Source organism: Chiloscyllium plagiosum, unplaced genomic scaffold (assembly GCF_037043375.1).
Source record: "Chiloscyllium plagiosum isolate Xiang-an unplaced genomic scaffold, Cpla_swu_hap1 HiC_scaffold_28, whole genome shotgun sequence".
Classification (NCBI taxonomy): Eukaryota; Metazoa; Chordata; class Chondrichthyes; order Orectolobiformes; family Hemiscylliidae; genus Chiloscyllium; species Chiloscyllium plagiosum.
In genome coordinates, this window is record NW_028270166.1 from 52,349,765 (window position 1) to 52,376,682 (window position 26,918).

Sequence of the window (26,918 nt, forward strand, 5' to 3'; positions counted from 1 at the left end):
ACGATCTTCCTACCATACCAGGCAACATCCTGGTAAACCTCCTCTGCACCTGTTCCAGTACCTCCACATCCTTCCTGTAGTATGGCGACCAAAACTGCACACAATACTCCAGATGCGGCCGTACCAGAGTCTTATACAACTGCAACATGACCTCAGAACTCCGGAACTCAATTCCTCTACCAATACAAGCCAGTACGCCATATGCCGCCTTCACCGCACTATTTACCTGGGTGGCAACTTTCAGAGATCAAGATCCCTCTGCTCATCCACACTACCAAGTATCCGACCATTAGCCCAGTACCCCATCTTCTTGTTACTCTTACCAAAGTGAATCACCTCACACTCACCTACATTGAACTCCATTTGCCACCTTTCTGCCCAGCTCTGCAGCTTATCTATATCCCGCTGTAACCTGACACATCCTTCCTCACTGTCAACAACTCCACCGACTTTTGTATCATCCGCAAACTTGCTAACCCAACCTTCTAGCCCCTCCTCCAGGTCATTTATAAAAATGACAAACAGCAATGGTCCCAAAACAGATCCTTGCGGAACGCCGCTAGTAATTGTACTCCAAGATGAACCTTTACCATCAACTACTACCAGCCATCTTCTTCCAGCCAGCCAATTCCTAATCCAAACCTCCAACTCACCCTCAATGCCATACTTCCGTATCTTTTGCAGTAGCCTACCATGGGTAACGTTATCAAACGCCGTACTAAAATCCATATACACCACATCTACCGCTTTACCATCGTCCACCTCCTTAGTCACCTTCTCAAAGAATTCAGTAAGATTTGTGAGGCACGACCTGCCCTTCACAAAACCATGCTGACTATCCTTGATCACATTATTCCTATCCAGATGTTCATAAATCCTATCCCTTACAATTCTCTCTAAGACTTTGCCCACAACAGAAGTGCGACTCACCAGCCTATAGCTACGAGGGTTACGCCTACTCCCCTTCTTGAACAAGGGAACCACATTTGCTATCCTCTTCTGGCACTATTCCTGTAGACATAAAAATCAAGGCCAATGGCTCTGCAATCTCCTCCCTTGCTTCCCAGAGAATCCTAGGATAAATGCTATCAGGCCCAGAGGACTTATCTATTTTCACCCTTTCCAGAATTTCCAACACCTATTCCCTACATACCTCAAAGCCGTCCATTCTAAGTAATTGTGACTCAGTATTCACATCGGCAACAATGTCCTGTTCCTGAGTGAATACTGACGAAAAGTATTCATTCAGTGTCTCCCCAATCTCTTCAGCCTCCACACGCAACTTCCCACTACTATCCTTGATTGGACCTATTCCTACCCTAGTCATTCTTTTATTCCTTACAATACCTATAGAAAGCCTTAGGGTTTTCCCTAATCCTACCAACTAAGGACTTTTCATGTCCCCTCCTTGCTGCTCTTAGCTCTCTCTTCAGGTCCTTCCTGGCTACCTTATAACTCTCAATCGCCCCAATTGAACCTTCACGCCTCATCTTTACATAGGCTGCCCTCTTCCCTTTAACAAGGGATTCCAATTCCTTATTAAACCACGGCTCCCTCACACGACCCTTTCCTCCCTGCCTGACGGGTACATACTTATCAAGGACACTCAATAGTTGCTCCTTGAACAAGCTCCACATATCAATTGCGCCCTTCCCTTGAAGCCTACTTTTCCAAGCCACACATCCTAGGTCGTGCCTCACCGCATCATAATTTCCCTGCCCTCAGCTATAACTCTTGCCCTGTAGTGCACACTTATCCCTCTCCATCACTAGAGTAAAAGTCACTGAATTATGGTCACTGTCCTCAAAGTGCTCACCTACCTCCAATTCTAACACCTGGCCTGGTTCGTTACCCAGAACCAAATCCAGTATGGCCTCACCTCTTGTTGGCCTATTTACATATTGTGTCAGAAAACCCTCCTGCACACATTGGACAAACACCGACCCATCTAACGAACTCGAGCTATAGCTTTCCCAGTCAATATCTGGAAAGTTAAAGTCCCCCATAACAACCACCCTATTACTTTCACTTCTCCTCGACACTCTATCACGTGGCACCGGTAACAAACCAGAGCCAACAACTCTGTTTGTTCTAACTTTGAGCTTCCAACCTAGCTCCCTGAAAGCCTGCCTAACATCCTCAGCGCTCCTCCTACCTATGTTGTTGGTGCCAATGTGGACCACGACTTCGGGCTGCTCCCTCTCCCCCTTAAGGACCTTATCTTTGGTTTGTTACCCTTGCCAAGTGATAGCAAAGCATGGAAAAGGGAAAGACATCAGCTGATATCATGTCTGCAAGGATGGTGCAGGAGAGAGGGTGTTGGGTACATGGATAATTGGGGCTCATTCTGGGGAAGGTGGGACCTGTACAAATGGTCTTCACTTGAACCAGAGGGGTACTAATATCCTGGTGCTATTCGGGTGGGTTTAAACTAGCTCAGCAGGGGAATGGGAACCTGAGGTGTAGTTGCAGTGCACCGGAGGATGATAGTAGGAAGGAGAGGGACAGGATTTCAGGGTCACAGGAATGTGCTGGCAGACAGCAAGCTGGTTTGAAGTGTATCTACTTCAACGCCAGGAGTATCCGAAGTAAGTTGGTGAGCTTGCAGCATGGATAGGTACCTGGGACTTCGATGTTGTGGCCATTTCAGAGACATGGATAGATCAGGGTGAGGAATGGGTTCCAGGGATTTAGATCTTTCATTAAGAACAGGCAAAACAGTAAAAGAGGGGAAGGTGTGGCCTTGTTAGTCAAGGATAGTATAACGGTGGCTGAGAGAACTTTTGATGAGGACTGAGGTAGTGTGGGCTGAGGTTTGAAACTGGAGAGGAGAGGTCACATTACTTGGAGTTTTTCATCGGCCTCTGCAGAGTTCCAGGGAGATGGAAGAGAGGATTAGCAACATTAATCTGGGTAGGAGTGAAAGGAACAGGGTGGTCAGTATGGTCTCTTTAACTTCCCCAACATTGACTGGAAATGCTATATCTCTAGTACTTCGGATGGATCAGTTTTTGCCCAATGTGTACAGGAGGGTTTCCTGACCCAGTATGTCGAAGGGCTGACAAGAGGGGAGGCCACACTGGATCTGGTGCTTGGTAATGAACCAGGCCAGGTGTTTGATTTAGTTGTAGGTGAGCACTTTGGAGAGAGTGACCATAATTCAGTCATGTTTAGTTTAACGATGGAAAGGGATACGTACATGCCACAGGGCAAGAGTTATTGATGGGGCAAGGCAGTAATAATGCGATTAGGCAAGAATTAGGATGCAAAGAATGGGGTAACAAAATGCAGAGGATGCAGACAATGGAAACGTGGAGCTGGTTTAAGGATCGGATATTGCGTGTTCTTGATAGTTATGTCCCTGTCAGGCAGGGGGGGCGTGATAAGGTAACGGAACTGTGGTTTACTACAGAAATTTCATCTCTTGTTAAACAGAAGAAGGAGATTTATGTGTTGATGAGGCAGGAGAAAGTGAGGACTGCAGATGCTGGAGATCAGAGCTGAAAATGTGTTGCTGGAAAAGCGCAGCAGGTCAGGCAGCATCCAAGGAACAGGAGAATCGACGTTTTGGGCATGAGCCATTCTTCAGGAATCAGTGTTGATGAGGCAAGATGGTTCAGATGCGGTGATGGAGGGAAACGGATCAGTTGCGAAGAATTTAAAGAGAGTTAAGAAGAGCAAAGAGAGGACACGAGCAGTGTTTAGCAAATAGAATAAAGGAATAAAAGGATGTGAGGAATAAAAGGATGATTAGTGTAGGAATAGGGCCAGTCAAAGACAGAAGTGGGAAGTTTAGTGTGGACCCTGTCGAGATCGGAGAGATCCTAAATGTACATTTCTCATCAGTTTTCACTCAGGAAAAGGAGAATATTGTAGAGGAGAAGAACGAGGTACGAGATATTAGACCAGGAAGAATCGAGGTTAGTTACAAACAGGTGTCATCAATTCTCAAAGGAACGAAAGTAGACAAGTCCCCTGGTCCGGATGGGATTTATCCGAAGATTCTCTGGGAAGCTAGGAAGGAGATAGCAGAGCCTTTGGCTTTGATATTTGAGTCGTCATTGTCTACAGGTTTTGTACCAGAGGACTGGAGGATTGCAAATGTTGTGCCCTTGTTCAAGAAGGTAGTAGAGATGATCCAGGTAATTATAGACCAGTGAGTCGTTTTTCTGTTGTAGGAAAGCAAGCAACAATTTGATTTCAGATAGTCAACATGGTTTCATCAAGGGCAGGTCATGTCTCACAAGCCTCATTGCGTTTTTTGAGAAGGTGACCAAGCATGTAGATGAGGATAGGGCAGTTGATGTGGTATGCATGGACTTCAGTAAGGCCTTTGATAAGGTCCCACATGGTAAGCTGTTGGAGAAAATGCAGAGGCATGGGATTGGGGGTGATTTAGGAGCTTGGATTAGAAACTGGCTCTCTGAAAGTAGGCAGCAAGTGGTGGTTGATGGAAAATATTCAGCCTGGAGTCCAGTTACTCGTGGTGTGCCACAAGGATCTATTTTGGGATCACTGCTGTTTGTCATTTTTATAAATGACTTAGACCCAGGCATAGGTAAATTTGCAGATGACACTGAAGTCGGTGGGTAGTGGATAGTTTGGAAGAATGTTACAGGTTGCAGGGGACTTGGATAAACTGCAGAATTGGGCTGACAGATGGCAAATGGAGTTCAATGCAGATAAATGTGAGGTGATGCACTTTGGGAAGAATAACAAGAAGGCAGAGTACTGGGTCAATGGAAAGATTCTTGGTAGTGTGGATGTGCAGAGGGATCTTGGAGTCCATGTACATAGATCTCTGAAAGTTGCCACCCAGGTAGATAGTGCTGTTAAGAAGACATACGGTGTGTTAGGTTTCATTGGTAGAGGGATTGAGTTCCGGAGCAGCAATTTTATGCTGCAACTATACAAAACGCTGGTGCGGCCACACTTGGAATATTGTGTACAGTTCTGGTCGCCATATTTTGGGAAGGATGTGGAAGCACTGGAAAAGAGTCAGAGGAGATTTACCCAGGATGTTGCCTGCTCTGAGGGAAAGTCTTATGAGGAAAGGCTGAGAGACTTGGCTCTGTTCTCATTGGAAAGAAGAAGGCTAAGAGGGGATTTGATAGAGACATGCAAGATGATCAGAGGATAAGATAGGGTACACAGTGAAAGTCTTTTTCCTGGGATGATAACATCAGCTTGTACAAGGGGGAATAACTACAAATTGATAGGTGATAGATTTAAGACAGATGACAGAGACAGGTTCTTTATTCAGAGAGTGTTAAGGGTGTGGAATACCCTACCTGCCAATGTAGTTAACTCCTCCACATTATGGAGATTTAAACAATCATTGGATAATGGATGACAATGGGATAGTGTAGGTGGACGAGCTGAGAATAGTTCACAGGTCAGTGCAACATTGAGGGCCGAAGGGCCTGTTCTGTGCTGTATTGTTCTATGTTCTGTGTTCCATTTGTTATCCTCCAGCCTTCTGGCACTATTCCTGTTGACAATGGTGACATCAAGATCAAAGCCAAAGGCTTGGAAATCTCCTCTCTTACTTCCCAGAGAATCCGAAGATAAATCCCATCTGGTCCAGGGGACTTATCTATTTTCACACTTTTTAGAATTGCTAACATTTTCTCCTTTTGAACATCAATCATCTCAAGTCTCGGAGCCTGTATCTCAGTATTCTCCTCAACAACATTGTCTTTTTCTAGTGTAAATACTGACAGATATTCATTTCATGCTTCCCTATCCACCTCGGACTCCATGCACAACTTCCCACTACTATCCTTGATTGGTCCTAATCTTACTCTAGTCATTCTTTTATTCCTGATATATCAGGATGGTGTGTGTTATGGGATGTTACTGCATTGGAATAGTGCCTGAATGAAGTTGCTGTATCTGGTCAGTTATGTTTTCCAATAGTTACGTTATTTTGTTTTGTTAAAATCTCGTGTTTAAATAAACTCTGTTTTGCTGAAAGTTGAGTGGCCTGACCAGCTGCATTACACCTGGAATAGAGATACAGAATCAAAGAGATGTACAGCATGGAAACAGACCCTTCGGTCCAACCCATCCATGCTGACCAGATATCCAAACCCAAGCTAGTCTCACCTGCCAACACCCGGCCGATATCCATCCAAACCCTTCCTATTCATATACCCATCCAGGTGCCTTTTAAATGTTGCAATTGTACCAGCCTCCACCACTTCCTCTGGTAGCTCATTCCATACACATACCACCCTCTGCGTGAAAAAGTTGCCCTTTTGGTCTCTTTTATATCTTTCCCCTCTCACCCTAAACCTATGCCCGCTCGTTCTGGACTCCTGAACCCAGAAAAAGACTTTGTTTATTTATCCTATCCATGTGATTTTGTAAACCTCCATAAGGTCATCCCTCAGCCTCCGATGCTCCAGGGAAAACAGCCCCGGCCTGTTCAGCCTCTCCCTGTAGCTCAGATCCTCCAACCCTGGAAACATCCTTGTGAATCTTTTCTGAACCCTTTCAAGTTTAACAACATCTTTCCAAGAGGAAGGAGACCAAAATTGCATGCAATATTCCAACAGTGGTCTAACCAATGTCCTGTACATGACCTCCCAACTCCTGTACTCAATACTCTGACCAGTAAAGGAAAGCATACCAAACGCCTTCTCCACTATCCTATCTACCTGCGACACCACTTTCAAGGAGCGACGAACCTGCACTCCAAGGTCTCTTTGTTCAGCAACACTCACGAAGTGTATAATAATATCGATTTCACATCTGTCTTTAAAAGAGTAAAATGCTCGGGTCTGAGCTACTGCCTTCAAATATTTTGAGGTGGTCTGGCCTGGTCTATAACAATGTGTTTCTGTGTGTTTGTCTGTGTCTGCGCCAAGGTCTGTTGCACATCCGCACCTCAGTCTGTGTCTGTTTCTGTCTTTGTATGTGTATGAATCTATGTCGGTCTGCATGTTTGTGTGTGTAAATGTGCCTGTATGTGATTCTCTCTTGAACTGTGTGTGTCTATCTCAGTCTAACTATCTCTGCGTGTTTGTAGTTATAAATGTGTGAGGTAATGTATATGGATGTGTGTATGAGTGTGTGTCTCCGTATGTGTGGGTGTATGTGTGTCTATGTCGACCGAACTGTGTTATGTATCTGCGTGCACATTCAATGGTCCTTTTGATGTTTATCTCCAAATATGTGTCTGTATGTGTTTGTGCCTGTGAGTCTATCTCTGGCTGCAATGGAACTGGAGGAATGTGTGTGTCTGTATGTGATTCTCGCTCTTGAACTGTGTGCGTTATCTCAGTCGAACTATCTCTGCGTGTTTGTAGTTATAAGTGTGTGAGGTAATGTATATGGATGTGTGTATTAGTGTATGTCTCCGTATCTGTGTGTATGTGTGTGTATGTGTGTCTATGTCGGCCGAACTGTGTTATGTATCTGTGTGCACATTCAATGGTCCTTTTGATGTTTATCTCCAAATGTGTGTTTGTATGTGTTTGTGCAGCCTGTGTCTCTGGCTGCAATGGGACTGGAGGAAAGTTTGAATGAATTGATGAATTAAAAAGTGATGAATTAAAGGCTGAGTCTCTCTTGCTCCCCTACTGTGTTTAATGTAATACAATGCCACCCTCTGGTGGCCTCGACATGCCACTACAAAAGTGGCCGATATTTTCCTTCAGACAGAGCATCACAGCTTGTGAATCTCTCAGGTTGCACAGGTGTATCGTTCTTCAAACAATGTCTTTGGCGACACAGAGCAGTTTTGTCCGACTGATGTTGCATCATTGATGTGAGCAAAAGGAGACAACAATGGGTGGAGGAGAGAGAGAGGGATACATTGTGAGAGTGAGAGCTGTAAATGGAGGGAGAGGAAAACAAGGGAGAGAGATGAATCCTGCTGATGCCAGGTCAGAGAGAGTGATCCTGAGGTGAAGGTAAAGGACAAAGTGATTGAACCCCAACTCCTGAGCTCGGCCCCGGTTCCCTCCCCTTCCCTAAGGACCAGGACTTGGGGCTGAGTCTGTCTGTCACCAGCACAGCTTCTTCACCACAAAGATAAACAATAAAGTAGTTTGTTCAACTGTTTGGCACTTCTTAATGAACATTTTCATTATTTACAAATTGAAGTTATAGATACAGTCAGTGAAATGGTGCCTTTTCTCACTGGCCCCCAAGTTGTGAGAAACATTGAAATGTGTCCCTGTAACACCCTGTGGGATAAGATTGGATAAACCAGCACTACCCTCAGTCTGTTACCATAGCAACAGGCTGCTTCGTTGCTGAAACATGGAACTGAAATGAGAAAATCCTGGATGGATTGATTAATAAGCGAATTTGATTGTTTGATGAATTTGGGTAATGGGATAGTTCAGCAAATTCTTCAGCTGCTGTCTGAACTTAGTCTGGGTCACAGCATAAATCAGGGTGTTTGTGCAGCAACTGAGGAGCTGCAGCATGAAGCCCAATTCCTGCACATAGGCATCTAGATGCACAGACTCATGTGCCAACGTATACATCCGATTCCATATCGAATACAGCATTAACATTGACCATAACACGATGAAATTGGCCGAGATCATAAACAATAAAACGATAGATTTTTTTCGATTTTGCATTTCTGTATCATGATGAGCGTCCCCATTGGTGTGAGTCCGGAGTCTCCTGCGGACTCTGCTGGTCACTAAAATGTGTCTGATGGTGAAAACATTGAGCAGCAGAATCAGGAGAAATGGGAGAGCTGGGGTTAGAATGTGATGGAGGAACTCGATTGTGACCCAGACACGAGAAGATAGAACACCGTTCCTTATGTAACAAAACCAGGGGGAGTTCGCCAACCGATAAAGGTCTGTGAGCATGAAATACCAGAAAATGTTCTTTAAACAGCTCAGCGCAGTCACTGCTCCCAGAACTACAGCCGCCGTTTTCTCACTGCAATATTTATTTTTCAGCTTCTGGCAACAAATGGCCACAAATCGATCAAAGGTGAAAGTGACGGTGAACCAGACAGAACAGTCAGTGGCTGCATAAAGCAGGACGGAGTGGATATTACACACGGGGACGGAGTACAGGAAATAAAACTGTTCCCAATAAACAATGGGAATGTGTCTCAATGTCAAATCGAGGATAATGACCAGTAGATCCGTCACTGCCATTGCCCCCAGGTAACGCCTGACACATGGAGACAATCCACAATCTTTATAAAGCAGGACGAAGATCGTCATGACGTTAACTGTGAGGAAGGAAAACCAACAATTTATACATCAGCCTGAAGGACATTTTACAATTGATTGAGATCAGAGTGAGATTTTCAAAATGAAATGTTCAGAGATTTATTGATGTCGTTGGAGCTGGAATAACACATGGCAAATTCCGAATTACTGACAGATAGGTGATGTAATACAGAAGAATCCCTCCCTCCCTAAACACACAGACACATATCCACAAGAACAGATGGTTTCTAGAACATTCCCAAACACGTGATTACTCGAGAGCAGACAGGTCATTGCTTTACAGCTCCGAATATGGAGAATAAACATTGTTGTCCTGAAGGATTCTCTCCCAGTTCCTCAAAGACAAATGGACGCTGGTGGTGGACTACTTTTTAAAATGTCCTTCCTTTTAAAACACCAAGACTCATAACGTCACATTGGTCAAATGTTGTCAACACAATTAAATTCAAATTCAATTGGTTTTTGGTATCCTGGGCATAACTTTAATTAATTGGTAAATTCAAATCCGTTTTCATTAACCCAAAAACACAACTCGAAGCCTTTGGTTACATTTTCTCAATTTTCAGCACTTTCTGCACCTGTCACCTAGTCACAGGCACATGGGCTATGAAACTCTCTTAGCTCAGAAATGCACCCTCCTTCTTGTAGTGACCAAACATTCTTTCAAATTCGTAACATCAATCCTTGCAGTATATTCCCCTCTTACTCCTGGGCCCTAACGTTCTTCACTTACCTGTGTGCAAACATCTCAAATTCTTCTGAAAATTGAAATATTCCAGTCCCACTGTTCTCATTTGTCAATGTCAGAAACAACATTCTCCACAAACCCCAGCAGATGTATCAAAGATAGTTTCCCTTTTGTGAATCTGGGTTGACTCTGCGAAGTAAAACCATTATTCTCCAATTATCCAGTTATCACATACCTTACAAACATGCTGATACTCTCCTCACAACTGATGTCAAGTTATCCACGATTTTGTTTTCTGTTTTCCCTCTGCACCGTGTTTTAAATATTTACAGCCACAGCACCTACTCACTACTGTGCAGGATCTTTCCCAGAATCGGAAGAGCTTGGAAGAACTTTGACTTCCCTCAAGACTCAGGGAAGTGCCTCATAGAATCAAGGAATTTACAGGATGAAAAGAGGCCATTGACCCATCATGTCAATACCGGCTCCCAAAAGAGCTGTCCAGCATGCTCCGTCTGCAGCCCCATCTCCGCAGCCCTCGAAATTCATTACTCATTTGGTGCAGCAATTACCACACTTCAATGTAATGTGTTTTTCAAGTAATTCCTTTTCAATAATTCTAATTTCCTGCACTCACTCATCTTCACCAGTCACCCTGTTCCCTAATATTTCTGGAAGATTTTCTGTTCCTTTCACTGTGGAGACAGAACCAACATATTCACCTCATGGGACAGAGATAGCCTGAATATCTCAGAAATGACATTATGGCACCTGAGGGATATGACACCTATTCTTTTAGAATTAGAATCCCTACATTGTGGAAACAGGCCCTTCGGCCCAACAAGTCCACATCGACCCTCCAAAGAGTAACCCACCCAGAACTATTCAGCTATTGTATATTTACCCCTCACTAATAACCAATCCAATGGGCAATTTAGGCCAATTCACCTCTGTTGCACATTTTTGGATTGAAACTTCCAGAATCAAACCAGTTCACTTCATGGTCCATATCAGCACAGTCCTCTCCCTGGTGTGACAGGTTCTGCTGAAGCAAGCGACACAGCTCTGTGACCTCCTCATTGTCTAATCAAACTGGCGTCACACATTGCACCTGGAATAGGTACAACATTGGAAAATATTCCTGGAAATTCCAGAGAGGAGATTGTAGTGCCCTGCTCCCCACTGTTTACAGAGCGTCTCTTCTGTGCAGTCTCTGCTCCATTTGTTAGCCGTGTTGAAGACCCCGATACACTATGAATGCCCTGCCCACACCTTGTACAGAGTGGGTTCACCAGACCCTCAGCTCTCCCTGAATGAATGCAGCAGCTGGTACACAAACCTGAGGAAACCATGTACAGAACCTTCACTGATGTTCCAGTGACAGGAGCAGGTCAAATCCACATATACATGGTACACCCACTCTGTGTTGAAAATGCCTTCGTTCTCAGATTCTTGTCAGTTGCTGATGAACTGTTACATCTCTGCACAGTCCCACTGACCCGAAATATTAGCAGTTCCAGTCTTCATAGAAGTAGTTGACAATCGCACCATTTTCTGTCCCTCAGTCACGATGACAGCAACACCACTATTGCATGGGGAGGTGATTAGAGAAGACGGGGAGGCGATGGTCCAGCCTGTGGTCTATTAATCCCGGGATCCAGGTAATAACCGAGACCCTGGATTTGATCCCACCATGGCAGATGGTGGAAATTGAATTCAGAGCTGAAAATGTGTTGCTGGAAAAGCGCAGCAGGTCAGGCAGCATCCAAGGAACAGGAGAATCGACGTTTCGGGCATGAGCCCTTCTTCAGGAATGAGGAAAGTGTGTCCAGCAGGCTAAGATAAAAGGAAGGGAGGAGGGACTTGGGCAGGGGCGTTGGAAATGCAATAGGTGGAGGGAGGTCAAGGTGAAGGTGGGGTGGGGCGGAGTTCGGAAATCCCTGAGTTCGAGGGATTTGACTGAGACAAGGTGGGGGGAGGGGAAATGAGGAAACTGGAGAAATCTGAGTTCATCCCTTGTGGTTGGAGGGTTTCCAGACAGAAGATGAGGCGCTCTTCCTCCAATCGTCATGTTGCCATGGTCTGGCGATGGAGGAGTCAGGACCTGCAGGTCCTTGGTGGAGTGGGAGGGGGAGTTAAAGTGTTGGGAACATCCAGAATTTTGACTCAAATGAAACTATGAAACCATCGTTTGTTGTCAGGAAAACCCACCTGGCTCCCTAATGTCCTTCAGGGAAGGAAATTTACCACCTTCCTGGTCTGGCCTACATGTGACTCCAGACTCTCAGCAACAGGGTTGACTCTCAGCTGCCCTTTGAAATGGCCAAGTCAGCCACTCTCAGCTGGATCAATCACTACAAAGTCTCAGAGAAATGAAACTGAATGGGCCGAGGAACCTTCAGTTGGTCAAGAAGGCAGCTCAGCAGCATCTTCTCAAGGGCAATTGGCAGGGGAAATAAATACTGGCCCAGTCTGTGATACCCATGTCCCATTAGTGAATATAAGGAGATGAGCACACTCTGGGAAGAGAGGCAGAGGGGACATAACTCAGTTTAAACAGCCACTTGGAATGATTTTCAAGAGTATGGGAAAAGGCGAAAAATAAATGTGATTAATGCCACATTTTATTTCCATCCCAGCCGATCAACAACCTCTTTGCTTCTGTTTCTCTATCTCTCCCTCTCTCTTTCTCCTTCTGTTCAACTGACTCCTTCTCCTCTTCATAACAAACAATTCTGTCACTAAAATAATCCCAATATTTCCCAGCTGCTTTCAGTTCTCACGTATGGTCTGTGGACTCGAAATGTGAACTCTGTTTTTCTCTCGACACAGGCAGGCAAAGTCTTCATTTTCCTCAACAGTTTTTTTTTGTTTCAAAACGGCAGCATATTCCTTTGTTTGATTTAACCCTTAATGTTTTTGATTCCATGGGAATGTCCTGATCACTGGTAAGGACAGCATTTGATGACCAACACTGATTGACCTTGACCTGAAAGGCCATTCCACAAGGCAGAATAGAGCCAAGCACATTACACAGCAGCACAGAAGCAGACCCTTCAGTCCAACCAGTCCATGCTGAACATAATCCCAAACTAAACTTTTCCTACCTCCCTGCTCCTTGCCCAAAACCCTCCAAATCTTCCCTACTCATGTACTTATCCAAATCTCTTTGGAATGTTGTAATTGTACCCACATCCACCACTTCCTCAGGAAATTCATCCCACATGTGAACCACCTCCTGTGTAAAAGCTTTGCCTCTCATGTCTTTAACATCTCTCTCCTCTCACCAGAAAAAGGTGCCCTCAGTCTTGAAATCCCCCATCATAGAGAAAAGACAACGATCTGTACCTCTCATCATTTTATAAACTCCTATCAGGTTGCCTCTCCATCTCCTGCACTCCTGTGAAAAAGGTCCCAGTCTATCTTCTACTATTTGGCCTCAGATTACAAGTTTAATGACATGTTTTGGATCTGAAGTCACACTTAACCCAAACCAGATAAGAATGTTAGATTTCTTTCCCAAACAACATCAGTGAAACAGCTCGGATTTCAGACAAAATCGTGGGGGTCTCATGATTGTTATTAGTGAAGCTCATTTTTATTTCAATTCTTGTCATTTGAACTTACGGTCTGTTTTCAGTTGTGATAGGATATGAAACAGTGTCTTTAGCATATTAGCTTGTGTCTCTCAATTATCCTTCCAGTGACATTTATACTCTGACATGGTGTTTCTGTCATGGAATTACTTTCGAGCCAAGAACAAGTTTGCAATTGAAATATTCACAACTGAAAGTGTGACCAGGAGAAAGTTGGAATAGTAAAGTCTGAATTTTGTCAAGGCTGAGATAATTGTTTATTCAGCAACAGTACTGAAATGTAGGTGGAATCTGGTGGTATTATGGAGCCGGCAATGGACAGGTTTGATGATGGACACAATACCAAGACACAAATCGGTTCAGGATAAAAAGGGGCCTCGACATTGTGAGCAGTCTCGGTATCAGATGCTTGTGAGGGAGGCGTCTGAAATTTGTGGATAATGAATGGAGTGTTTAATTGAAACTGAAGTTAATAGTTTCTGTCCTTGTCAAATATAGACAACAGAAATAGCAATGGAGTTCAACATGGTTTAGGGAAACAAATGAATGGAGATAGACATAAAGGGACTTACCAGGAACACCAACAATAGCGAGGATGGGATAGTAACCTGCCTGAATAATCAGCAGTACACCTTCTATCCGAAAAGATAATAAAGACCAGGAAATCAAGTTAAGCCCCAAGGATAAACTCCTGTCCATTGTTGGAACATTCCAGTCCATTGTTCTCAGATTCTGATCTCTCCTTTCCCTGTCTCTGCAGCTGCCGTTAGTGGTGGATGTGATGCAGTTGCAGAAACAAGGGGATGATGCATTGAAAGAAGCCCTTAGTAATAGGAGAGAGAAAGCCTCCAGTTACGCAATTAGATTCCATGGAGATCGACGTTAATCACAGTCACTGAACAAACATTTCTAGTTAACCCCTTTTCAATACAACACTTTCAGTACACATTGATAACGGGACTGGATGTTGATATCACTGGCTATTGTTCTTATCTCCCATTGCCAATTGTTCTAGTGAAGTCAGTGGGGAGGGAGAATGATGGATGTTTCTTTTTCGCAGCTGGATGATCCTGTTGTGTTTTCCCTGCACAATGCTGCATCCAACAGCCCTCCTCAAAAAAAGCAGTCAAGAGGTTGTTACTGTGCTGATCACTCGATCAACCGCCAACCACCAGATTGTCACCATAATTACTCTGACCATTTGCAGGAAGTATGGATTTGCCTGAATGTTCCTTTCACTGATCTAATAAGGCAACTTTGTAACTTCACCACAAAGTGCTCTTCAGCATTTTTTTAAAATAGCAAATATCTTATTGCAGTTTATTTGGTTTAAATCAGCAATATTTACATTCTTTGACTTTAGACCAAAGCTAAATGTGACATGTACAATAGTTTTGTTTATTAAAACATTGCTAAGCTCTGATCGCCAGCATCTGCAGTCCTCACTTTCTACTAGTAAAGACAGAGTTTATTTGTTATCCCCAACAGCTCTGGAGAAGGTAACATGGAGCTGCCGTCTAGAACCTCTTCTATCCAAGTGGTGCAGTCGTACACACAGAGCTGTTTGGAAGGGGATTCCAAGATTTTTAACAAACGATAGTGAAGGAGCAGTAAATTAGTCCCTGGTCAGGATGTTAAGTGACTTGGAAGACAACTGACAGAGATTGGATTTCCCATTTACAGTTGAGGGCATTGCCAGTGCAGAATTTTCTCCAATTCCCATTGATCACAGTCTTCCTCAAGGTCCTTGATGTCATACTCAGTCAACTCAGAGGAGGAGGAGGCATGATGGACACTTGACAGTGCTCAAGGATGCCCTCACAAGAACAGGGTACAATGCTCAACTCATCGATTGCCAGTTCTGTTGTGCCATAGTGAGAAAGCGTAGTGACCTCCTCAGGAGACAGCCACAGTCTACAACAGACAGTGTACACTTCATTGTCCAGTCCTTCCCGAGAGCCAAATGACTACAACACGTTCTTTGCAGCCTGCAACACATTATCGACGAGGATGAGCACCTCGTCAACACCTTTCCTGTGCCTCCACTTGGAAAATAAACCTCCCTCATCAAACATTCCAGAACAGGTATGCACATGTTTAATTACAATGTACATCTCTCTCTACACTAGGCCCTTTCAAATCCCCAGGTTGTTTTCAACATGGAATTAGATATTCATTAAATCACACCACATACTGTCTCCTGATTCCTGTTGAAGGGCTTATGCCCGAAACATTGATTCTCCTGTCCCTTGGATGCTGCCTGACCTGCTGTGTTTTTCCAGCAGCACACGCTCGACTCTGATCTCCAGTATCTGCAGTCCTCGCTTTCTCCACATACTGTCTCCATCAGACACCTTGAAATAAACCTATTGGCACAGGGTAGATAAAAATTAAATCCCAGTCTACTCTTTTAAAATGAAAGTACAGCTGCCTCATCATTGTCATTAAACAGTCCGACGACAGAGACAACAATGGCTTCCACTCAATGTGGGGTTCCCTCTACTGCTTTGAACCGAAAGTAGAATTAAAATAAAAGTCTCTCCTTATTGGGCCCATCGAAAATATCCCCACGACAGGGACATACAGTCATGGAGTCAGAGAGTCCTTCAGGCTCTTTGCCCAAACTGGTCCATACCGATCAAAATGTCAACCTCTGCTAACACCATTTCCCTGCGCTTAACCCATATCCTTCTTAACCTTTCCAATCCATATATTTGTCCAAATGCCTTTTTAATTATGTTAATGTACCTGCCTCAACAATCACCGCCAGCAGCTTATTCCATATTCGTACCACCCTTTGTGTAAAATTGTTGTCCCTCAGGTCCCCTTTTATTCTTTCACCTCTCATCTGAAACTGGTGTCCTTGTGTCGTTGAATCCCCATCCCTAGAAAAACACTGAGTGTATTCACCCTATCCATGCGTCTCATCCACTTATACGTTTCCATAAATTCCCCGCTCCGTCTCCTGTGCTGTAAAGGAAACTATCCTAGCTTGTCCTACCCCTCTCCCTATAACTCAGACTGTTGAGTCCTGGCTATATCCTTGTAACTTCTTCTACACTCTTTCTTGTTTAATCATATCTTCCTGTAGGAAGGTGACCAAAACTGAATACAATACTCCAAGTGTGACCTCACCAACATCCTGTACAACTGCAACATAACTTCCTAACTTCTGTACTCAGTGCCCTGACTGATGAAGGCCAGTGAGCCAAATGCCTTCTTCACTGCCCTGTCCACTGTGACTCCACTTTCAGAGAACTGAACACCTCATCTCCAAAGTCTGTCTATTCCACTGCAATCCTTAAGGTGCTACCATTCACCATGAAACTCCAAACTTGATTTGACTTTCCAAAATGCAAGACTTCGCACTTATCAGTATTAAACTGTATTTGCCATTTCTCAGCCCACTTCCCCAGCTGATCAAGATCCTGCTTTAATTTCTGATAATCTTTCCCACTGTCCAGAATGCCATCTGTTTTAGTGTCATCTGAAAACTTACGAACCATGTCTCGTACATTCTCATTCAAATCATTGATACAGATAATAAACAGCAATGGGTCCAGCACGACCCTTTAGGCAGTCCACGAGTCACAGGCCTCCCAGCCCTCCAGGCATCGTTCCACTATTACCCTCTGCTTCCTCCCATCAATCCATGATAGTGTTAGATACAGTATAGAGCTCCTGCCACTCTTTTAAGCAGAAAGTTATCTCCCTCTGCGATGTCTTCATCAAACACTTTTATGACAGCTGCAGCTTTTTGTTCAATACAGAATAAAGGTTTTCTGTATTGTCCCAGGATAGGTACAGCACAGTATTATTTACCAAATAAAGGTCACTTTGATTTTTAAAAAAGGAGAGAACAGCACATGCTAAAAATTGGGAATTGCTGGAAAATCTCAGCAGGTCTGGCAGCATCTGAGGAGGGAAAACAGAGTTAATGTTTCAATTTCGGTGACGCTTCTACAGAATCCTTTGTCAACTCCGCTTTCCCTCCACAGATACTGAAAGATCACTCTGAGCTGTTCCCATCAAACACTCCAGGATAGACACCACACAAGGTTATGAATAGAGTAAAGATTATCCTACACTGGCCTTTGTCAAACATACAGACCATGTTCAGTGCGGGGTTCAATAATGAATATACCTCTGCCCACACTGTTTCCATCAAATTCTCCCAGGACAGGAACAGTACGGGTTAGACATGAAGTAAACATTCTCCGACACTAGTCCTTATCATTTACCCAGGCCATATTCAGCATGGTAGATTTTTATTAAATCAAGCCCAGAACTGTCCTCATCAAACAATCTCTGGATAGCTACAGTACAGTGTTAGGTATAAATTCTGCACTCCTACATCAAACACTGAAGGAGAGTACAGCGTGGGATTAGATACAGAGTAAAGGTCATTCTGCACAGACCCATAAAACACTTCTGAACAGGTGAACATGGATTTAGACAGAGAATGGAGCAAACCCAACCCTCCCTCTTTTCAAATAAGCAGGCCGTGTTCAAGCCCTTCATCAGGAATAAAGGCAGAGAGCCTGAAGCGTGGAGAGATAAGCTAGAGGAGGGTGGGGGTGGGGATAGAGTCGCATAGAGTACAATAGGTCAGTGGGGGAGGAGATGAAGGTGATAGGTCAGGGAGGAAAGAGTGGAGTGGATAGGTGGAAAAGGAGCTGGGCAGGTCGAACAAGTCCGGACAAGTCAAGGGGACAGAGTTGAGCTGGAGGTTAGAAACTAGGATGAAGTGGGGGAAGGGGAAATGAGGAAGCTGTTGAAGTCCACATTGATACCCTCGGGTTGAAGTGTTCCGAGGCGGAAGATGAGGCGTTCTTCTTCCATGCGTCTGGTGGTGAAGGAGCGGCGGTGGAGGAGGCCCAGGACCTCCATATCCTCGGCAGAGTGGGAGGGGGAGTTGAAATGTTGGGCCACGGGGCGGTTTGGTTGATTGGTGCGAGTGTCTTGGAGATGTTCCCTAAAGCGCTCTGCGAGGAGGCGCCCAGTCTCCCCAATGTAGAGGAGACCGCATCGGGAGCAATGGATACAATAAATGATATTAGTGGATTTGCAGGTAAAACTTTGATGGATGTGGAAGGCTCCTTTAGGGCCTTGGATGGAGGTGAGGGAGGAGTTGTGGGCACAGGTTTTACAGTTCCTGCGGTAGCAGGGGAAAGTGCCAGGATGGGAGGGTGGGCCGTAGGGGGGCGTGGACCTGACCAGGTAGTCACGAAGGGAACGGTCTTTGCGGAAGGCGGAGAGGGGTGGGGAGGGAAATATATCCCTGGTGGTGGGGTCTGTTTGGAGGTGGTGGAACTGTCGGCGGATGATTTGGTTTATGCGAAGGTTGGTATGGTGGAAGGTGAGCACCAGGGGCGTTCTGTCCTTGTTGCGGTTGGAGGGGTTGGGTCTGAGGGCGGAGGTGTGGGATGTGGACGAGATGCATTGGAGAGCATCTTTAACCACGTGGGAAGGGAAATTGCGGTCTCTAAAGAAGGAGGCCATCTGGTGTGTTCTGTAGTGGAACCTCTCCTCCTGGGAGCAGATACGGCGGAGGCGGAGGAATTGCGAATATGAGATGGCATTTTTGCAAGAGATAGGGTGGGAAGAGGTGTAATCCAGGTAGCTGTGGGAATCGGTGGGTTTGTAGAAAATGTCAGTATCAAGTCAGTCGTCACTGATGGAGATGGAGAGATCCAGGAAGGGGAAGGAGGTGTCAGAGATGGTCCAGGTAAATTTAAGGTCAGGGTGGAATGTGTTGGTGAAGTTGATGAATTGCTCAACCTCCTCGCGGGAGCACAAGGTGGCGCCAATGCAGTCATCAATGTAGCAGAGGAAGAGGTGGGGAGTGGTGCCAGTGTAATTACGGAAGATCAACTGCTCTACGTAGCCAACAAAGAGACAGGCATAGCTGGGGCCCATATGTGTGCCCATGGCTACCCTTTTGGTCTGGAGGAAGTGGGAGGATTCAAAGGAGAAATTGTTAAGGGTGAGGACCAGTTCGGCCAAACGAATGAGAACATCGGTGGAGGGGTACTGTTGGGAACGTCTGGAGAGTAAGAAACGAAGGGCTTGGAGGCCGTGGTCATGGCGGATGGAGGTGTAGAGGGATTGGATATCCATGGTGAAGATGAGGCGTTGGGGGCCGGGGAAACGGAAGTCTTGGAGGAGGTGGAGGGTGTGGGTGGTGTCTCGAACGTATGTGGGGAATTCCTGGACTAGGGGGGATAGGACAGTGTCGAGGTAGGTAGAGATGAGTTCAGTGGGGCAGGAGCATGCTGAGACAATGGGTCGGCCAGGGTAGTCAGGCTTGTGGATCTTGGGAAGGAGGTGGAACCGGGCAGTGCGGGGATCCCGGACTATGAGGTTGGAAGCTGTGGGTGGGAGATCTCCTGAGGTGATGAGGTTCTGTATGGTCTGGGCGATGATGGTTTGGTGATGGAGGGTGGGGTCATGGTCAAGGGGGCGGTAGGAAGAGGTGTCCTCGAGTTGGTGTTTGGCTTCAGCGATGTAGAGGTCAGTGCATCAGACTACCACTGCGCCCCCTTTATCCGCTGGCTTGATGGTGAGGTCGGGATTGGAGCAGAGGGATTGGAGGGCTGCGCGTTGTGAGGATGAGAGGTTGGAGTGGGGGAGGGGGGTCGACAGGTTGAGGCGGTTAATGTCCCGGCGGCTGTTGGAAATGAAGAGGTCGAGGGCAGGTAATAGGCCAGCACGGGGTGTCCAGGTGGATGCAGTGTGTTGGAGGTGGGCGAAGGGGTCCTCGGAAGATGGGCGGGAATCCTGATTGTGAAAGTAAGCTCAGAGGCGGAGGCGACGCAAGAATTGTTCGATGTCACGGCGTGTATTAAATTCATTGATGCGGAGACGAAGGGGGACGAAGGTGAGTTCTTTGCTGAGGACTGATCGTTCGTCCTCAGTGAGGGGGAGGTCTGGAGGAATGGTGAAAACTCATATTGAAATTCCCAATGATCAATGTACCTTTGCATTTCCTACAAATCTTTTGCATCTCCAATTGTATCTTGTGCCCCCATGTCCTGACGACTGTTTAGAGGCCTGTACCTAACTCCAACTATGGTATTGTTGTACTTTTGCAGTTCCTCAATTCCACCAACATGGAGAAGAGAGGTTGTAAAGGCAGAGATATTGAGTGGCTTGAAAGAGTCGAGGTTAACAATGGCAGGGGATTGGCCAGTTCTCTCAGTACAGGTTTTTTCTTTCCAGTTTGGTTTAGTTGTGGCAGTCACAAGATGCTGGAGTCCACAAAAGATTCCAAGCTTCAGCAGATGAATCCTAACTTACTTTCTCTCTTGAATTTCTTTGAATGTTGTTCCCTCCTGCCTACAAGAATCTGTTTCAGTTTACCTGTTTTGTCAAAGTGTATGTTCTGGGATGTCTGGATTGGAACAGTCCCTTCGTTAATTTGCTGTATCTGGATATTTAAGTTTTCCAATAACGACGTTATTCTAAATTTGATTTTCTTTTGATAAACTGCAGTGTTTTCATAAATTCTGTTTTGCTGAAAGGTGAGTGATCTGACCAGCTGCATCACACCTGGAATATTGATTTCCCATCTGCCTTTAAAATTAGAAAAAGTTAAGGCTTAAGCTACCTTCTCAATATATTTTGAGGTAGTCTGGCCTGGTCCATAACAATATGTGTCTGTGTGTTTGGGTGGGTGTGTGCGTTTGTCTTTGTCAGTGTAAAGGTCTGTTTGCACGTCTGCACCTCAGTCTGTGTCAGTTTCTGTCTTTGTATGTGTATGAATCTATGTCCGTCTGTATGTTTGTGTGTATAAATGTGCCTGTGTGTGTCTCTGTGTCTGTATGTGATTCTCTCTCTGTAACTGTGTGTTTATCTCAGTCGAACTACCTCTGCATATTAGTAGCTATGAATGTTTGAGGTAGTGTACATGGATGTGTGTATTAGTATGTATCTGTGTGTGTGTGTGTATATCTGTGTATCTGTGTGTGTGTATCTGTACTGAACTGTCTCTGCTGATCTATTTCTGCTCTGTGTGCATATCAGCTGCTGCAGATGAGTGTGTGTATTAGTGTGCGTCTCTCTATCTCAGTGTGTCTCTAAGTCTGTGTCACTGTGCAGCAGGATCTCTGTTGTTCTGGGGGTGAATCCATTGAAATGGTGTTTACCCGTCTCTCCCCCTTCTGTCTGTCCCTCTTGTGTGTAAAGTGATACAATTGTCATATTGGTGTATATCTCCAAATGTGTGTCTCCATGTGTTTGTGCCTGTGGATCTGTCTCTGGGTGCAATGGGACTGAAGGGAAGTTTGAATAAGTGGATTAAAAAGTGATGTATCAAAGGCTGAGTCTCTTTTGCTCCCCACAATGCCTCGACCTCGTGTTTAATGTGACACATGCCACCCTCTGGTGGTCTTGATATGCCGCTACATGAGTGAATGACCTTTTCTGTGGTGAGAGCATCACAGCTTGTGAATTTTTCATGTTGTATGGTTGTGGTCTTCAGACAGTTTCTTTGGTGACACAGCAGTTTTGGCTGATCGATGATGCATCTGCAATATGAGCAAAAGGAAACAAAAATGGGAGGACGAGAGAAAGAAAGGACATTGTGAGAGTGAGACCTGAATACGGAGAGAGAGATGAAATCTGCTGAGGCCAGGTCAGAGTCAGTGATCCTGAGGTGAAAGTAAAGGTCAGAATGACTTAAACCCAACTCCTGAGCTCAGACCCAGTTCCCTCCCCTTCCCTAATGACCAGGACTTGGGGCTGAATCTGTCTCTCTCCAGCTCAGCTGCTTCAACATAAACGACAAAATAGTTTGTTCTGCTGTGTGATACTTCTTAATGAAGAATTTCATGATTTACAGATTGAAGTGATAGATACAGTCAGTGAAATGGTGCCTTTTCTCACTGATCCTTGAGTTGAGAAACATTGAAATATGTCCCTGTAACCCCCTGTTTAATATAGAACATAGAAGAATACAGCGCAGTACAGGCCCTTCGGCCCTCGATGTTGCGCCGATCCAAGCACACCTAACATATACTAGCCCACTATCCTCCATATGCCTATCCAATGCCCGCTTAAATGCCCATAATGAGGGAGAGTCCACCACTGCTACTGGCAGGGCATTCCATGAACTCACGACTCGCTGAGTAAAGAACCTACCCCTAACATCTGTCCTATACCTACCCCCTCTTAATTTAAAGCTATGCCCCCTTGTAATAGCTGACTCCATACGTGGAAAAAGATTCTCACTGTCGACCCTATCTAAACCCCTAATCATCTTATACACCTCTATCAAGTCACCCCTAAACCTTCTTTTCTCCAATGAAAACAACCCCAAGTGCCTCAGCCTTTCCTCATACGATCTTCCTACCATACCAGGCAACATCCTGGTAAACTTCCTCTGCACCCGTTCCAGTGCCTCCACATCCTTCCTATAGTATGGCGACCAAAACTGCACACAATACTCCAGATGCGGCCACACCAGAGTCTTATACAACTGCAACATGACCTCAGTACTCCGGAACTCAATTCCTCTACCAATAAAAGCCAGTACGCCATATGCCTTCTTCACCGCACTATTTACCTGAGTGGCAACTTTCAAAGATTTGTGTACATGGACACCAAGATCCCTCTGCTCATCCACACTACCAAGTATCCGACCGTTAGCCCAGTACCCCATCTTTTTATTACTCTTACCAAAGTGAATCACCTCACACTTAGCTACATTGAACTCCATTTGCCACCTTTCTGCCCAGTTCTGCAGCTTATCTATATCAAGGTTGGAAAAACCAGCACTACCCTCAGTCTGTTACCATAGCAACAGACTGTTTCATTGCTGAAACGTTGAACTGAAATCAGAAAATCCTGGATGGATTGATTAATGAGTAAGTTTGATTGATTGATGAATTTGGGTAAAGAGATATTTCAGCACATTCTTCAGCTGCTGTCTGAACTTAGTCTGGGTCACAGCATAAATCGCGGTGTTTGTGCAGCAACTGAGGAGCTGCAGCATGAAGCCCAATTCCCGCACAAAGCGATGCAGATACACAGGGGTATATGCCAAATTAAACATCCGAGTCCATATTGAATACAGCATTAATGTTGACCATAACAGGATGAAATTGGCCGAGATCACAAACAATAAAATGATCGAGGTTTTGCGATTTTGCATTTCTGTATCATGGTGAGAGTCCCCATTGGTGTGAGTCCGGAGTCTCCTGCGGGCTCTGCTGGTCACTAAAATGTGTCTGACGGTGAAAACATTGAGTAGCAGAATCAGGAGAAATGGGAGAGCTGGTGTTAGAATGTGGTGGAGGAACTCGATTGTGACCCAGACACGAGAAGATAGAACACCGTTCCTTATGTAACAAAACCAGGGGGAGTTCGCCAACCGATAATCACCCGTGAGCATGAAATACCAGAAAATGTTCTTTAAACAGCTCAGCACAGTCACTATTCCCAGAACCACAGCTGCCATTTTTTCACTGCAATATTTATTTTTCAGTTTCTGGCAACAAATGGCCACAAACCGATCAAAGGTGAAAGTGACGGTGAACCAGACAGAACAGTCAGTGGCTGCATAAAGCAGGACGGCGTGGATATTACACACAGGGATGTCCCACAGGAAGTAAAACTGTTCCCGATAAACATTGGGAATGTGTCTCAATATCAGATCAAGGATAATGACCAGTAGATCCGTCACTGCCATTGCCTCCAGGTAACGCCTGACACATGGAGACAATCCACAATCTTTATAAAGCAGGACGTAGATCGTCATGACGTTAACTGTGAGGAAGGAAAAACAACAATTTATACATCAGCCTGAAGGACGTTTTACAATTGATTGAGATCAGAGTGAGATTTTCAAAGTGAAATGTTCAGAGATTTATTGATGTAGTTGGAGCTGAAATAACACATGGTAAATTCTGAAGTACTGACAGAAATGTGATGTAATACAGAAGAAACCCTTCCTCCCGAAACGCACAGACACACATCCATAAGAACAAGATTCTAGAACATTCCCAGACACTCGATCACTCAAAAGCAGACAGGTCACTTCTTTACAGTATTTTTTAAGCCATTATTCCCTGCTCCATTGTCACCTTTAATCCTCATTTTGACCAGGCAGGAAACAGTCTGACATTGCCATTATACACAGAATCAAACCTGAAGGGTAATGTTTCACGCAGCCCCATCACCATCCCTGGTACAACGGCAGGACAGACCCACCAATGGTGATGGCACTGTGCTGTACAGTCAAGAAAGAGGTTACCTTGTAATTCCCCAACATTGATTCCAGAACCCAAGAATTCTCATGGTGACAGATCAAAGATGGTCATCTCCTGCCTCCACACCAGCCAGTACACAGTCCTGGTGGAGGGAAAGGCTCAGCCTCATATTGAAGATACCATCCACTGAGATAAATCAGTCTTTATCAGTTTAATAGAAAATAACGACTGCACAGACACCTGCTGGGTCATCAACTATTTGCAGATTATATCAACGGTTTAGATAAATGACACAAATGAATTCTCACTAAATTCAGCGATGATGCTGAGATAGGAAGGAAACAAAGTTATCAAGAGGAGGTGCAGGATCAAACATCTGCAGTGTTGCTCCATCTCCCTGATGGTCTGATCCCTGATGTTCCCAGTGGTCCCATTGCTCTCAGTATACTCGGGATATTTTGATGTGATTGGGTTGGCGGTGAGGAGCAGGGTGTTATGAACTGTGTCTGAAGGGGGTGGCCTCATCTGAGATGCCATCCTTTCTTTCTACGTGGGGACCTGAAGATGATGGGAATGGCTGACTGCTTCTGAATGAAAAGGCTGTGGCTGCTGCCAGGACAGTGGGTATTCACCAACATGATGTACTGTGCATGGTCACACTGCACCATTAATGGAGTGAGAGGTCCTTCAGTTCCTCTAACCCTCCCCATTGACATGGGGACCCTGCAGAGCCATGTACACCATCGGGAATCCCACTATACTGGGAAAACAAGGGTAGCCCTGGCAGCTCCCTGCTGATGGAGGAAACATTGTATTCACTTCATCCACCATATATATCCTCCGTCACCGAATGGTGACATTGATGTCGACATACTGGGAGATGATGGATATGTCCCCCACGCCTGCCTGGAAAGTTCCGGATCCTAGAAGCTGAATGAAGCTGTGACCCTAACAGCCACTGGCAGCACCGTCCTCCCCTGGTGTGAAGCTGCAGGTCGTGTTGAAGGAGGTGACACTGCTCTGTGACCAGCTCCTTGTTCAATCAGGGTCCCCTCACACTCTGCTCCTGGGTTAAGTGTCACTTGGGAAGCTGTTCTTGGAAAACCTGGAGTGGATACAGCAGATCCCTTTCCCCACCCACACTCACTCCGTGGTTTCAGAGTTGCCCCTCTCTCCAGCCCCTGCTCCATTTGTTGTTCATGTTACAGAACCAGATGCTGTAACTACAGTCCCCAGGCTCCATCCAGAGTTGGGTCACCAAATCCTCAGGTCTCCCTGAATGTCTGAGGCAGCTCACAGCACAACCTCCAGCAAACCATCCCCAGCACCTCCACTAACGTTTCAATAACAGGAGTCAGTCAGAAGCCCCTCAGCTACAAGTCAGACACCTGCTCCTTTACAATAATACTCGAGGGCTTTCCCCGTGTTACTGACCGCACGATCAGCTGAGAGGGACAAACACAGGCGTTCAGTGGACAGGCACAGACCAAGTTTCAAGGATGTGTGTCAAAGCTGCTATAGCCCCCTGTCCCACATGGAGCATCACATGGGACACACCGGGAAGTGAGCAACAGCCCGACACAAACTTTTTTCTTGTTTCTGAGCTTCACAATGGCAGCACTCGATAGACTGGGGAGCGATAAACCAAGGCCAGGGAAAGATACAGAGGGACACAAAGATTCATATTAAAGACAGAAACAGATAATTAATTAATGGAGAATGTGGTGTGGGAACATGGAGAAGAAGACAAGGGAACGGGACTAACTGGAGGAGTGAGAGCTTGGAGAGTACTGTCACAACAATGAGAAAATTGAATAAAGACATTGCCAGATCAGCTGAAATGCTTCATTCCATGGAATTCAGAGTCTACCTGAGGGAATCAGCCCAGATACCATAAACTAGGAGAAGATGTCAACCCAGCAGGAGGCTGGAAGAACACAGCAAGCCGACAACATCAGGAGGTGGAGAAATTTCGGGTATAGCCCTTCTTCAGGACTAGGGATGGGGTGTAGGGAGATCTGCAGCTAATGGGGGTGGCGGGGGCATGGTGGTGAAGTGGGGATAGATGAAGGCAGAGCTGAAAATGTGTTGCTGGAAAAGCGCAGCAGGTCAGGTAGCATCCAAGGATCAGGAGAATCGATGTTTCAGGCATGAGCCCTTCTTCAGGAAGCCCTTACTGAATAAGGGCTCATGACCGAAATGTCGCTTC

The 26,918-nt window shown here is 45.3% G+C and overlaps 1 long non-coding RNA gene across 2 annotated transcripts in view; it reads left to right on the forward strand.

The window, feature by feature from the left end:
* Nucleotides 1-26,918, forward strand: part of LOC148142754 (uncharacterized) — a 112,663-nt gene that overhangs the window by 11,922 nt on the left and 73,823 nt on the right. The window contains exon 2 of one of the 2 annotated variants that reach the window (XR_015751886.1): nt 8,934-9,146. This is a non-coding gene — a long non-coding RNA (uncharacterized LOC148142754). Of the gene's footprint in view, nt 1-8,933; nt 9,675-26,918 lie in introns of those variants that run through there. The other variant, XR_015751885.1, reaches the window with a different exon arrangement.